Source organism: Miniopterus schreibersii (assembly GCF_964146895.1).
Source record: "Miniopterus schreibersii genome assembly, chromosome: 7".
Classification (NCBI taxonomy): domain Eukaryota; kingdom Metazoa; phylum Chordata; class Mammalia; order Chiroptera; family Miniopteridae; genus Miniopterus; species Miniopterus schreibersii.
This window is the reverse complement of record NC_138108.1, coordinates 58,945,762-58,960,583: the sequence shown is the minus strand read 5'-3', so window position 1 is coordinate 58,960,583 and position 14,822 is coordinate 58,945,762. Positions and strand designations below refer to the sequence as shown.

Genomic DNA, 14,822 nt, shown 5'->3' with positions numbered 1-14,822 from the left:
GTCCTATTAAAGTGTTCAGTTATTCCATTTGTGAACAAAATGACCATTTTAAAACTTCAGTGTAATAATGTATCCCCCAGAATTAAACCCACCAATGATTCCCTATTGGCTTTAGGTTAAATTTCAGCTCTATAACATAGCACATGAGGTTCTTTAATTTGACTTTTGCCTCTTCAGTGGCAGCGCTCATAGGCCCCTATACACTAGCAGTGCACAGCCTCTTATAATTACCCCCCAGAAAGGAGAAATTTCAAGTCTCACAGCTTCTCTGTAAACCACAATCACCACACCTATTCAGAAAAACATAGTATGTGCTGATCAGGATAATACCTTGCCAATGGGACTGAGCCGGGGTGTAGTTTAACTTCTTTCCCTTTGCACACTTTTTCTGCTATATCAGTCATCTCAGAGACACTTGAATTTAAATATTGACAGACACATTTGACACTACCCTGTAGCCCAATTGTGGGGCGTGTCAGCTTTTTTCACAGTAATGAGGAATTTGTTATATCACAAGATCCAAAAGCATTTATAGGATAAAAGCCAGGCTTGTAAACATTGTTATATTATACACTATTTTTGTTCTGTATTAAATGGATGCATTCTGCTTTTTCCCAGAAGGAAACTGTGGTTTGATATCTAATTAATACATATTTAATTGAAAAGATATGTTTGAAATGGATTTTGTAGGTGTTTTTTGGAAAATGCTAACACTTAGGAGAAGTTTGACTTTTTAAGATTTTTCCCCTCCATTTTCTATATATATAATATGTAATATACCTTCCAATATCCATAATATATAATATGATCAAATTGGGTATTATATTAATGTAATTTATTGAAGTGAGTTTGATCTGATTTGAATTAAAAACTCTTTGGAAATGAGTATGTTAGTAACTCGAAACATCTGTGTAAATGTTCTTGGTCATAGCACTAGTTATCCCATAGACTTCCTGCATTACTCCATTAAACTGGAAATAACCTAAGCCCCCAAACCCCAACTTATACTTTTTATTGGTAATTTACTGCTTTGGGATTGGGAATACATTTCCACCTTCAAAAACCATGTAGTAAATGTAATTAGATACCCAGTGCAGTGTTGCTAGACATCACATCATCCTAGTCACCTGTGAAAAGGGATACCTTGTCTGATTGTGGATCATTGTTGATAACTTCATCACTGGAAATGAGAGGATGCCATAGAAAAGAGAATTCCAGATGGAATTTACATCTTACAGCATTGCTGAGCCTCCCAGTGCAGTTTTGATTCTGTAATATTTTGAAAAAAGTACTATGTTACTAAAGCAGGTCTTACATATTAATATGTTACTGTACCATCATCACAATGATATGTAAAAACATTCGTTTCCTACAACTCTTTCTTAAATGTAAACCTTTCCCACTCATAATTTTCCTTTGTTCCAATTTACTCACTTATTTCTACTTAAATATACAGGGTAGTGCAAAAGTAGGTTTACAGTTGTTTGTATGAAAAATAATCCAGTAGTTAATAAATAATACAAGAAATAATACATGAAATAAACTCTGTTTCATGTACTCACAACTATAAATCTCCATTTGTTTTACCTTGTATGATACTGGTATTTTGTAAGCTACTTCAATCACTTTGTAATAAAACAGAGATAGATAAGTAAATAAATCTAAAATGTGATCTTAATTTTGACACAACCGTAAGCCATTATCAGAAGTGTCACAAAGCAACATGAAAAGATAGAATAAGCACTAGACTTGGGTTCAAGTTCTAGTTCTGCAGTGTTCCAATCCAGGGCCAAAGCTTTGGCTTCTCCCAGTCTCTCAGTGTTCCCATCTGCTAACTGAAGACAATAACTCCTATACCCTAAGATTTTAATGAGGATTAAATCACATTATTTTTGGGTAAGTATATGGCATAAACTAAAAACTTACTTAAGTATTAGTTGAATCCAGATTGGATTTTCACAGGTTGGGAAAAAATATTTTGGTTTTTGTCCCTTTACAACCTGTAAGTCCTGTGACTAAAATGTTATAGATTGTAATATTTACTAGGAATATGAGTCTAGGCATTCTGGATTCTGAACATCGGATTTGTGAAGCCCAAAGGAATGACATGTCTGTGCTCTGCCCATGGAGAGGGAGGGAGGCTCATTTCTTGAGCCTCGGTGTTACCTCTGTGCCAGTAGACAAGGCAAGAGGAAGACATACTCCCAGCCTCCAAAGCAGGAACCTAAAACACACTTTCTTATAGAAGCCATGCTATAAATAGGATTAATTTGTCATGGTTTCCCCACAAAAGCTACTTTATTCTTAATATAATTAAACAGTTGTACATCTGTGAAAATATAACTATACTCACTATATTTCTTATTGCAAATGAGCTTTTCTCTCAGGTGGATCTAGACTTAGTTTATGGAGACTTGTCATCTCCATGTTAGCCTTCATTCTGAGCAAGATTTTTGAAGACTGGAACTTCCTTAAAACTGTTTCATGTACACACGAAAAACTGTACCCAGAGGACTTGTTAATAAAGTAATATTATATTGGTGCTTAAAATTTTTCTACATATTGATGAACAGCTATAAAAATACTTTCTCATATTTTAATATGTAGTTTTGGAGAGGAGTGTCAATAAAAACAGTAGAGGGGGAAATAAAGAAAAAATTTGGGTTAGTGTGCTAGGCTTATTTTTTAAAAGATATATCATGTGCACTTCCTCCTTTTCCACAATTTGCTTAATTTCAGAAAGCATTACTTTTAGAAAATAGCTCTATCTTTGAGACTGGTGATTTGTTGTAAATTTAAAAACAATTACAGTAATTCAGATGTATTTCATTTTAATGGAATGGTTAAGAATAGTCAAGACATTCTTCTTAATAGATAGCCATATACAAGCATCTTTTCTCAACTATTAGAAAAAAGATGAATTTTTAAAAAGGTACAGATTTGAAACATGTTCATATTGGGAGATGGTGCAATGTTCATGGTACTTGCTACAAGTATTGCTTATGTGGAGCTATTATGTTGTGGCACTCAAGTGAAAAGCTCTACAAGTTGCAAAAAGACTATGTCAATAATATTTTGAAATTATTTGTGAAAGGACATCTGAGAGGAAATGAGATCTGGATCCTAGTCCCTTTATCACTGACTGTAACTTTTGGCAAGTCGACCTTTTAGCTCTGTTTTCTCTTCTTGAAAATGAAGACAAGGTCTGAGCGATGGCTCATCCTTCCAACTGTGAATTTCTAATATTCTTGTTATTAAAATTTGAGATGAAAAGAAATTAGTCATACTGTACATAAAGTGAATGTTTTATTAAGAGTTATTAATAGTATAATTTTATATTGCAAACTGGTCTTTTAAAAATATAAAAAATTCATCTATGCCAAAGGACAATCTTCAAGCTGCTAGAAGCACTGAGGGAAGACCTTAAGCAGTAACTGACAGGTTTCAGCTTCCTTGGCCCTTGCAGAGACAGTTCTGAGACATATATCTTGCACCACTTGCCAGTATCTCCCATGGGGTGAAGTTTCAGCTGGCTTCTTTGATAGCTAGCTTACTAATGTACCCTATATTATCTGCCTGCCCTTCTCTTATCACCTTTTCCACTGTTCTGCCAGTTACTCTGAACCTCCTAAATAAATTATGTACACCTCACTCAAGGTCCGCTTCCTTGGAAACCACACTGAGAGCTACCTAAAAAACCCCAAAGATGGTAATCCTTCCCATTTTATTATAATAACCCCTTTAGAGTAAATGGACAGATATAAAAGTAATATATTTGAATTTGTTTGGGACTGAAAATATTTAGTATTATAGATCCCTCTCCTTTTTTTGTGCCCCAAAACTTAGAATTACAGCTCATCAAATCCTAGTAAAAATTAACAAAGGTATGTAATTAAAAGGATCTTACATGGTCAACCTTTTATTGAAATTCTAACCATAACTTTAAAATACTAAAATCAATATAAATACTAAAGTCCTAACACTGGAAGTTAGGAAAAAATGCACTTTACCTTAAAAATTGAATATAATTCTAACAAAAAATGTACTGAGACCTATAGTTTAAACTAAAACAAACCTTAATATCCTTAGAATGATCAAATATAAATTTTTAAGGATACCTAAAAATACTAAAGAATTGAAAACAAATAGTAAAGTGATAAGATTCTAAGACACTAGAAACTAGTATTCAGAGCGCTCAATATACCAAATAAACAAATAAAATGCTTAACAGCCACCTTTATTCTAAAAGTAAAATGTCTAGGTCCATCCATGCTGTTGTAAAGGGTAAAATTTTCTTCCTTTTTACAACCGAGTAGTATTCTATTGTATAAATGTACCATAGCTGTTTTATCCACTCATCTACTGGTGGACACTTGGGCTGTTTCCAAATCTTGGCTATTGTAAGTAACGCTGCAGTGAACATAGGGGTGCATGTATTCTTTCAAATTAGTGGACCTGGCTCGGCCAGGCGTGGCTCAGCGGTTGAGCATTGACCTAGGATCCAGGTGATCTGGGTTCCATTCCTGGTCAGGGCACATGCCCAGGTTGTGGGCTCGATCAATGACTCTCTCATCATTGATGTTTCTATCTCTCTCTCTGCCTCTCCCTTCCTCTCTCTGAAATCTCAATAAATATATATTTAAAAAAAAAAAAAATTAGTGGACCTGGAGAACATTATGCTTAGTGAAATAAGCCTGTCAGAGAAAGACAGGTACCATATGATTTCACTCATAGGTGGAATTTAATGAACAAACTGAGCTAACAAGCAAAATAGAGACAGACTCATAGATAGCAGGCAGACAGCTTTGGTGGGAGAGGGAGTTGGGGAGTGTGGAGGGTTTGGGCAAAAAAAAAAGAAAACTCATGGACACAGACAGCAGTGTGGTGATTGGGGTGGGGTGAGGAGGTGGAAGAGGGTATGGAGAGATAAATGGTGATGGAAAAATATAGAATAAAAAGAAATAAAATAGCAAAAACATAATAAAAAGTAAATATAGTAAAATGCTCAAATGAAAATATTAAGAGCAATCTAAAAATACTGAGCATCAGACCGAAACCATTTTAGCACACCAAAAACAATTTAAAAAGCAATCACTCGAAGCCAAAAATGGTCACAGAGCATTCAGAGGAGGCTCAAGAGTAAAAAGAAGACCTAGGTCTAGTCTGAAGAAGATGCGGGTCAGTTAGTGGCTGAGCTTAACCCCCCTGGAACAAATACGCCCATTCTCTTGATCTGTGGGACAAGTGCCAGGTAAGAGCTTGGTCACTGTTGAGAATTCATTTTGGGAGCCCAGGCCAATACCAGTTGGCCTAAGGCCTGTTACAGACTGTCTTCAAAAAGGCATACTCTGAAAGAAGAGGGAGAAATCAACCCACATCAAGGACCCCGACTTCCTGCTGCATTTCCCACCCATTTAGTAACATTTCGTAAAAGCTGATGATAGCTATGTAAATAAGAAAACAAAAGGTAACTCTGGAGCCTTAGTTGTGATGAGGAGCCAATGATTGCAGGATTTAAAGCCTTTGACCTTCCACAGTCCACTTTATATCTCAAGTTTAATCTATCTCAGCCTGAATTTCCTTGAGCCACCAACATGCAATATAAATTCAGTATACTTTCTTCCTTTTGCTCAGTTTGACCAATTTTGTTTATAATACAGGTTGAGAAACTGCCATGTATTTGTTCTCAGTGTTTTTATGTTTACAAATCTTTTTATGTTTTATGATTCAAATAACTCCAAAGTATATAGATTGCCTTTATTTGCAGTCAACCATTTTTTTAAAATTATGAACCTGTAATAATTTGGTGGAAAAAACTCACACCACACATTCTTTGGCCAAAAAAATTAACTTGTTGTAAATACCATAAAGGACTTTGTTGGTTTGCATTTCTTCAAAATGTAAATTTGCTGTCATTTATAACATTCCTCTTGTTACATCTTCTCTATGCACATCCAAGAAGAATAAAATAATGCTGTTTTACCTAATCTACGTAATATATGTTCAAATTTACTAAAAACTTAATCTCTTAATTTCATAATATGGGAGCAACAGAAATCACTGATAGTATTTATTTCACTTTCACCTTTTCTGTGTGGTAGAAATATTATTTGAAATACAGATTTTAAGCATAGAATACGTTGTTTTTTGATTTGTATTGCACTATTTCATGGAATTAAATGAATTAAATATGTTAAATCTATAATGCTTTTAGTTTGAACTGCTTGTAATTATCAATATTTAGTCTCCTTTGAACAATAAAAAGAATAATTTTACCTAGTTCAATCCAATAGAGAGGCATCTATTGCCAACATATTAACTGCTTTGAGATAATTTGTTTTTATTATTTTCTATATGAAAGAACTGAGTATTTCATTTTATGTTTTGCTTCATTTGCTCTCTGTTGTAACCATCCAATCAACAGGTATTTTTAAATATTTTATTTTTAATTTTTATTGATCATAAACCCACTATACTGAGTTTTACTTCCACATACTGATTTGCAGTTTACTGAGTTAAAATTTGTATTGTATATAGTTACATAAGGTGCATTTTATTATATCTGTATCTGCAGTGGTATCTGCATCTGTATTCTCAGTGCTGATGAAACATCAGAAAAATCACAGCATTATAATTGCCAGCAATATAGGGACCATTTAACATTTTATTATTAAGGAGCATTTGAATCTGTATATGAGATGTGGTATTAAGACTTATATGACTCATATAGAGCAAAATATCCTATACTGCTATTTTTCTGCATAGTCATTTCAGTTCTTTGTGAACGGAGAAGGTGGAGCAAATTTCTAGAAATGCTTCACACTTTATATGTATAGCTCTGATTTATTACTTTTGAAAGATCTGAAATGATATTCCATTTATTTCTTGTGAACCTCAAAAACAAAACAGGACAGTCCTCTAAACCTGAAAAATCTCTAATAAACAAGAATTACTCAGAAGCTCTTTTTAACGAATAAGCTCATATTCAGATTTCACTTTTTCATCTGTTATCTTTCACCAAGGCAATAATGCCCCCATCTTTGTTTACTCCTGGTAGTAATTTGGGTAATACAGGTATCTTTTTCTGTTTATCAGGATTTTAGTCGTATGTTGGTGTGTTATTTTCTCTAACAAAACTACATTGTTTGGCAGGTTGGCATAGAATTGAGCTGTTTTTGGTAGGATTTGAAATATTGTTCTCTTTCAGTAAAAGATAGCTATTTCTCGACATTATAAAATCAGACATTACTGCTGGCTCACAGAATTCCTCGCATAATATGGTTTCTTTTGCTATTATGAGTGCCTGCACCAAAAATCAACAAAGTCTGAGCCTTGTGTTTGCCTCAGATGCTGGCGGCTTTGATAACTAGTCACCTTAACCTCCTTTTCAGACATCACTAAGGAGGATATTCCTCTTCTTCTGTGTGTTGATTTGCATTTTCTCTGCTTGTCACTTTATTCTTTCAATGCGTTGACGTATGGGGATTTCTTCACTTGTTTGCATTGAGTTCTAACAACTCTCCCTGATATCTTTTTGTTTTTATTGGAAATTATGGTAGAATTTAATTTAGTTACATAGGAAATGTTAACTTTACTGTTTTTTGTCCATTTTTTTCCCCTTTTACAACTTTTTAATATTGTTCCAAGATGCAAGTTATTGTTGCTTTTTTGCCAGTTATATTTCTTCTGTTCGCTTAGGATAATGCTTGAGGATTTATTTTCATTAAGGAGGACTCTTCATTTTGGAGGGTTTGTTTTATTTTTTGTTTTTTTGATCATTTGAAAAGTCACTTTGGATGAAATATCCATTGTATAAAAAGATAATGCTTTACATTATCAATGTCATAAACATTGGAAGGAGGGTGTTTACATACTACAAACATTTTAAGTTTTATAGCATAAATTTGATGTTTGCCTATAAGCAGTTTATATGCTGATTTTAATATGTAGCTGCATTTTGAAACTTTATTTTTAAAACATCTACAGGAGAGTTTTTAGTCTGTATATACATACTTTAAAATTGTATTTATTTTAAAACTTTCTATAAGTTAATTTAAATATACTTCCTTCTAATTAGTTTTCTCTAAAATTAGCCTGAATTAACAAGTACTGATTAATGAGTCTACCATATCTTATTAATTTTTTAAGTTACATGATTTTCTTTTGTTTTTATATAGAGGACATCTTTTAAAAAGACTTCTTCTGAGTTCTGATTCAGTATTTTCTGCTTAAGCTCCTATAACTCCTAGTAATTTGTTCACAATGGAATCACTTTTAGGCCTATTATCTTTGTTACTACCATGTAAATAAAGCATTATTGTTTATACTTCAGACCTGTATTTCTATTTAGGCATTGAAGTAGCTTTATGATAGCTTCATGAAACCTATCTTTATAATAGTGTTTTGTCTTTGGAGTGACAGTGTCTTATATGTCAGATGTCCAAAAAGCACCATTAAAATACTTCAAAATACGTGAAACTTCTTTAAGGCCTCCTAATTTTTGTGCACAACAACAATAGTGTTCTCTCTCTCCCTCTCTCTCTCTCCCTCCCTCCCTCTCTCTCTCTCTCTCTCTCTCTCTCTTTCTCTTTCTTACCTGCCCCAACCTATTTTCTGGTTCATCAACAGCAGAAACGTTTTTTGTTGGGCTAAATTCCATTTCTTTTGCAATACTTAATTTGGTGGCATGATTTCATCATCAGTCCCCAAGGTTGTTTTATTCTTTATGTTGGCCCACCATCTATTTAAAGTGTTTTTTTGTTTTAACCTGGGAGTTAGTTAAATGTATTGTGTAATAAATTGCAGGTACAACTAATGCCTATTTCTGCCACATTGCTTTAGAATTTTAAAAAACTAATATCCTGTTAAATGGTTGTGAATTTCTGTTGTCTGCCTCCAAATTACAGTGGTACAGGTTTGGTGTTTGACTTGTGAATGCTTTTTTTTAAAGCATTCTTCTCTTCTTTGCTCATAAAATATCTTGTGATTCCCTAATCTAGAGTCATAGAATTATAGAGTTGGAAGGGACCTTCAAGGTTACCATGTTTCAGAGGGAATTTAAGCATACCTTCTGATGTTGAAGTGCCGCCTTTGAACCCCCTCTTTTGTCCATTAATTCCATCTATACTTTTAGCATAATCCTGATCAGTAAAATCAGCAGTAGTCGCTTTTCTTCTCTTGTTTTTCCTCCTCAGAACTTTCTAGCATTGACAAATAGTTCGTTTCTAGCATTCTGGAAATTTAGGCAACTCCTGTTGGTGATGATAAAGAGAAAAAGAGGAATATGATGTAATAGAAAAGAAAATGGAGATGATGGCAATGGTAGTAATATTTTTTAAGGAAACCATAGAAAGGATGAAGGAGAGTACTGCTAGATATGTGAAAGAGACCGCTGAGTCGGACTCAGAAAGGCAAGAGGCAGAGCCTGAGGAGGTGTGAGGAAGAAGCAGCTACATCAGCCTAGTCATGAACTTCTACAGCGATTCGAAGGGAGGCAGAGAGGAAGGGTGCTCATATGTTTATCATTTCCAAAGGTAAAAAAGCGTTGTAAAATATAATAAAGCTATATAAAATAGTTGTACAGTGTATTCTATACACTGCCACAGAAGAAGTCCTTGAAAAGTACTAGTGCATGGAAGAATAGAAATGATTTCCTTTAAAAAAATGGTTGTATTGAATGTAAACATTTTCACATAAACCTTCCTATTCGTATGATTTCAGTCTTCCAGTCCTGTTTTTTCTCTACAACATATACATTTTCAGAAAGGTCAGCTCTGAAGGTGTTTGCTTATTAGTGTACCCCCCAAATCACTTACTGGTATTCCCCCAAATAACAGATGTAATTAAAGTGGTATATCAACCCTGGCCAGTTAGGCTCAGTGGTTAGAGCGTTGGCCAATGGCCTGAAGGGTCTCAGGTTCGATTTCCGGTCAAGGACATGTGCCTCGATTGCAGGCTTGATCCCTAGCCCTGATCGGGCTCGAGCAGGAGGCAACCAGCCAATGTGTCTCTCTCACATCGATGTCTCTTCCTCTCTCCCCCCCTCCCTCCCTCTCTCTCCCCCCTCCTCCCTCTCTTTCTCCCTCCCTTCCACTCTCTCTGAAAAGCAATGGGGGAAAAATATCCTCGGGTGAGGATTAAAAAAAAAAGTGGTTTATCAGAACCAAATGGATTTTTTATTCTAGCTGAAGAAAGACCCAGTCCACATGAAATGCACATTTTTAGAGAATGCGGGTGGGGGAGAAAATGAGAAAGAAAGGATTTTCCTCCTTTTTGTTTCTCTAATGAAAATATATCATTTACTATTAATACCTTGAATAGCTTGGTTATTGTCAACTTTCATAGAGAGAACTTCAGGTGCTTTGGACTTTAAAAATAGTTTTTTACTGAACCAGATTATCTGGATAAGTCCCAAGAGGGCTAAAGACAAGGCTTAATTTGGTGGACAGGATGTAGAATTACCAGTGGTTTGTATTTGAAAGTGCCTTAGGCATACGCAATGAGGGACTGTTATACTGTTTACCAAAAAAATCCATTACGACCATAAAAAAAAGTTAGCCAGGGTCCCCCAAAAGAGTAATCCGGAATAAACCTAATAATGGTCCTAACTGGTACTAATCAGTGGCTTGAATGTGTTCAGGTTAAGATTATTTTCTATGATAAAAACAGTTGAGAAAATAAATCTTCCATGGGTTTTATAATTGGAGCTCTTATTATACAGAAGAAATTTGGAACTTTTGAAAAAGCTAACAAAGACTAAAAATATTTTTAATTCTTTGTATATTTGTTTTCTGTTTAAATAAAATACTTTATGGGGTTTTGTTTTATTCTATAATTTCTTACTATGATCTGTTTCCATTCAGCCATATATAAAAATCTGTGAATTAGAATATTTTTTAAAAGTCACCTATCAGATCAGAATGAATGGGATCTTGAGGGCTATGAAATTTCATACTGCTAATGCTATAAAAGCAATCACCTGTAAAAGTTTAGGTTTGGATATAAACCCCATAGCTCAGGGAAGTAGAAAGCATATTTTCTTCCTATAAAAACTGCCATATTTTAAAATTTGGAGTGCAGGAATATTTTAAGAAAGCAGTTTCTTTTTTAAAAATTGGAAAAAAATGAGGTAAGACCATAAATTTTATAGCCCACTATTGAACCATACTTAAAGGATCTTAATTAGAATAGGCTTATATTTAGAAACAAGACTGAGGTTTTGGGGGTAACCTTTAGTCTCACAGAGATTTTCTTATGTAAACTGTACACAAATAATAGAAAGTATGTAGAGCTAAATAAGGACTTAGAAATCATCTTTTTGTGAGGAAGAAAATTGAAAGCGGACCACCCTGGCATTCTCCTTTCAGTGGGAAACCTGATAAACCTTACAAAAGGGTGGAGGGTGTAAGGAAGACATTTATGTGAAGATATGTTAGGTTAGGCTTCCAGAGCTACTGGAGATTTTAGTTTATTGGATGAGGCCTTCAAGAATTACTATAGTCAATTGTAGACTGCATGAGTTTGAAACCCAAGTCTGCCAGTTATTAGCTGTAAAACCTTGGGCAAGTTAACCTCTGTGACCCTCAATTTCCTTATCTATAAAAGGTAGATGAAAATAACACTTCTTAGGATTGTTGTGACATGAAAGTAATTAATGCTGCTTAGAACTTAGCAATCAATAAATGTTCTTATTAGTGTATTTAAAAACAAGGAGGAAGTCTTAGCAACTTAATATGACAAATGTTGGAGATACTTAGCATGTCTATTATCTAGAAGTTTGTATTTTTTAATTGTATACATAGATTGAATTATTTTGTGATGTGGAGTATTGTGTGATTTAGAGCTACTGGTTCTTATTAAAAGATGTAGTTTTCCTAAGGAAATACTAAACCATGTTCCGTATGACTTCTGTGTTAAGTATATTAAAACAGCCCAATTTATTGAAAAAAATGTTCATTCTTATTAATTCTGTGGTTATTAATAGTGGTAATTAATATGCTGTTACTCTCAGCTCACCCAAACTACTTGGATTATGAGACATTAAAAGAGTTAGCTGCGGTCGTTCTAGAAAAGATGAGAAAGTTCATGCAGCAGAAGGAGATTACAATTTTTAAATCATTCATAGTAATAGAGTATAATAAAGAGAAAAGCTAAGTTCCTCGCCCAGTCATTGTAAAATACTATACTCAATTACTAGGAAGACCAACAAATAAAATCATAACATATTTATTAAATGCTTTAGGCTAGGACTTGCTGGAAAATTACAATCTACTTGAGGGAATAAAAGAGACATGCCAAATCCTAAATAACAAAAGATAGAAATAAAGGACCATAAGTGAGTACCTGATTAATTAGCTAAGTAATTTGCAATAATTAGTGTAGGAAATCAGAAGAGAAAGGGAGCTTTTAGTGTCAAATTGATGGAAATTTCCTTCAAGGAAGTAGTGTTTGAGCCAAGTTTTGGTTGACCGAGAGATAAGAGATAAAGAGCAAAAGGCAGCTGGGATCAGATAGTAGTAGATCGAGTCTTGCCAAAGGATATTGGGACTTCATTTCAAAACTGCAGACCACAGAGGCAGATGTGCAGCCCATCCTATAGATTTTGGAAGTAGAATAGCTCCTTGTTTATGGAGACATTTGGGAAGTCCATGACTGTTTACCAGCTATTAAGCAGCACTAGGACGGGGGGAAAATTAACTATAGTCATAAACTGAAGATTGATGTTAACTTAATGGAAAAATCTGAAATCTTTAGCAGCATAAACTACATAGGTGAAAGAAAATAAGTATAGTCTTTAAAGGTTAAGTAGTTACTGAGATCACCATCATTATATATAACAGAGACTCATATTTACTTCTGATTATTAGACTTTTCTTTTTCAGAAAGAATCTAAAGAGTATGTGTCTAGGAATATAGTATTTTTATTGTGAAGTATTTCTGGACGTGTTTATAAGAATTTTCAAAACTAAAATGCTAACAACCGATTTAATATTATTTTTACTAAGTTATGGTAGTGCCTGTGTGCTCTTGAGGGAAATGATTTGACACGTTTTTTAAAAAATGTTGGCTTTGTATCTAAACAGAGAAAATGATGCTGGGAACCCCATTAAGTTAGGGACAAAAATTTTTTAAATGAGATATTGAAGGCATGTTTCTAGTTATATATGAGGTTCTAGGTTAAATTTTCATTTTGGAATATAACCTAGATTTGGGTCATGAGGTGTTTTTTGTCACAAGTGTTTTATTGATTACCTGCACAATTTACTTAGGATACCAAAGCTTACAAAACATATAATCCATAAACATTTTAGCTTATCTACATTGATTTATTGCTGAAGTTTTATTTACTCTATATTTAAAGTATTTTTTACTTTACCTAGTGGGTCTCAGGATTATCTTTTAATATTAGAAATGTAATCTTAGAATAAAACAAAAGGTATTTTTATAAATGCTAATAAGATCAATTAGTAGTCACTGTTCATAAGTACTTAGAGTACTGCTTTACAGGGACTGTAGACCTTTGCATTTATAATCATCAGACATGTCTTTAAAAATAGAGACTCCATGGCTTTAGCGTAGTTCTTCAGAATCAGAATATCTGGGCATGTTACTTGGGAATTTACATTTTAAAGTAGTACCTTTGGTCCTTAAGTGCTTTATAGTTTGGGATTCACTGCAACTACCATTTATGTCATGCTTGGATCCATATAATCTAAAATATTACATAGTTGTTGAGATAGGGGGGGGTGTGTGTGATGAAGCATTGAAGTCATTTTAAATATTTAGTAGTCAGATTAGCAAGTATCTCAGTAGTTTTCATAGACCACTGTAGACATTATTGTTGTGGGTGTTGTTGTTTTTATGTGTGTTTTTTGTAGTTAGTGTCTCATTAGTTAATCTATAGAAACTAAGGCAAATAGTTGCAGTGTGATTATTTCTTTACCTGAAGAACAAATATACTTCCTTAATGCATTTTTTAAATACCTGGGCCCCTGTCCCACATCATACCAATTAAATAAAAATAAGGAATAGGCTGAGTCAGTCTTATATTTTAAAGAGTTCCAAGTGTTTTTAATGTGCAGCTGCAACTGAGAAACAGGGATCTACACAAATGACCAAAAAGAACAGTGATTTTGCTAATCCAAAAATTATTGATATTTGGCTTGGGAATCCATAGTGCTCCCAACCACATATTAAAGGTGTGGCACTGTAGCATCTAAATCCTGTTTTGCCTAACTGCTTTTCTCTGACTCATTTAAAAAATCAAAGAAAATTAGAATCACTTTTTCTCAGCAACATTTTACTCCGGGTAATTTCAATTCTCTTTTATAGGCAATTTCTCTTTAAAGTTCTCTGCTAAGCTTCACTAGGTTGGTATAAAGTACTGATTGGGCAGTTTAATTGATAAGGGAAATAAAATTTTTGCCTTTTCATGGGAACAGATATATTTAATTAGTTGATTTTTATGATTTTGGCATTTATAAGCAACTCAGATGTAATCAAGAATTATTTTTAGCCCAGCTGGGCATGGCTCAGCAGTTGAGCATCGACCCCTATAGGATCCAGGAGATCAGGGTTCGATTCCCCGTCAGGGCACATGCCCGGGTTGCGGGCTGCAGCCTATCAATGACTCTCATCATCGATGTTTCCCTCTCTCTCTCTCCCTCTCCCTTCCTCTCTCTGAAATCGAGAAAGATATATATATATATTTTTTAAAGAATTCTTTTTAATTATCTATTTTGAACAGGGAAAATATTTTCTGGAGTGTGGCTATGTGCATTAAAAAAGTGTATAGGAACTAGGCAGGCAAATAAAATTAGCAT

The 14,822-nt window shown here is 34.0% G+C and overlaps 1 protein-coding gene across 8 annotated transcripts in view; it reads left to right on the top strand.

Moving 5' to 3' along the window:
* The window catches only part of MBD5 (methyl-CpG binding domain protein 5), a 322,424-nt gene that overhangs the window by 111,686 nt on the left and 195,916 nt on the right, over positions 1-14,822 (top strand). The gene's annotated exons all lie outside the window — the stretch shown is intronic.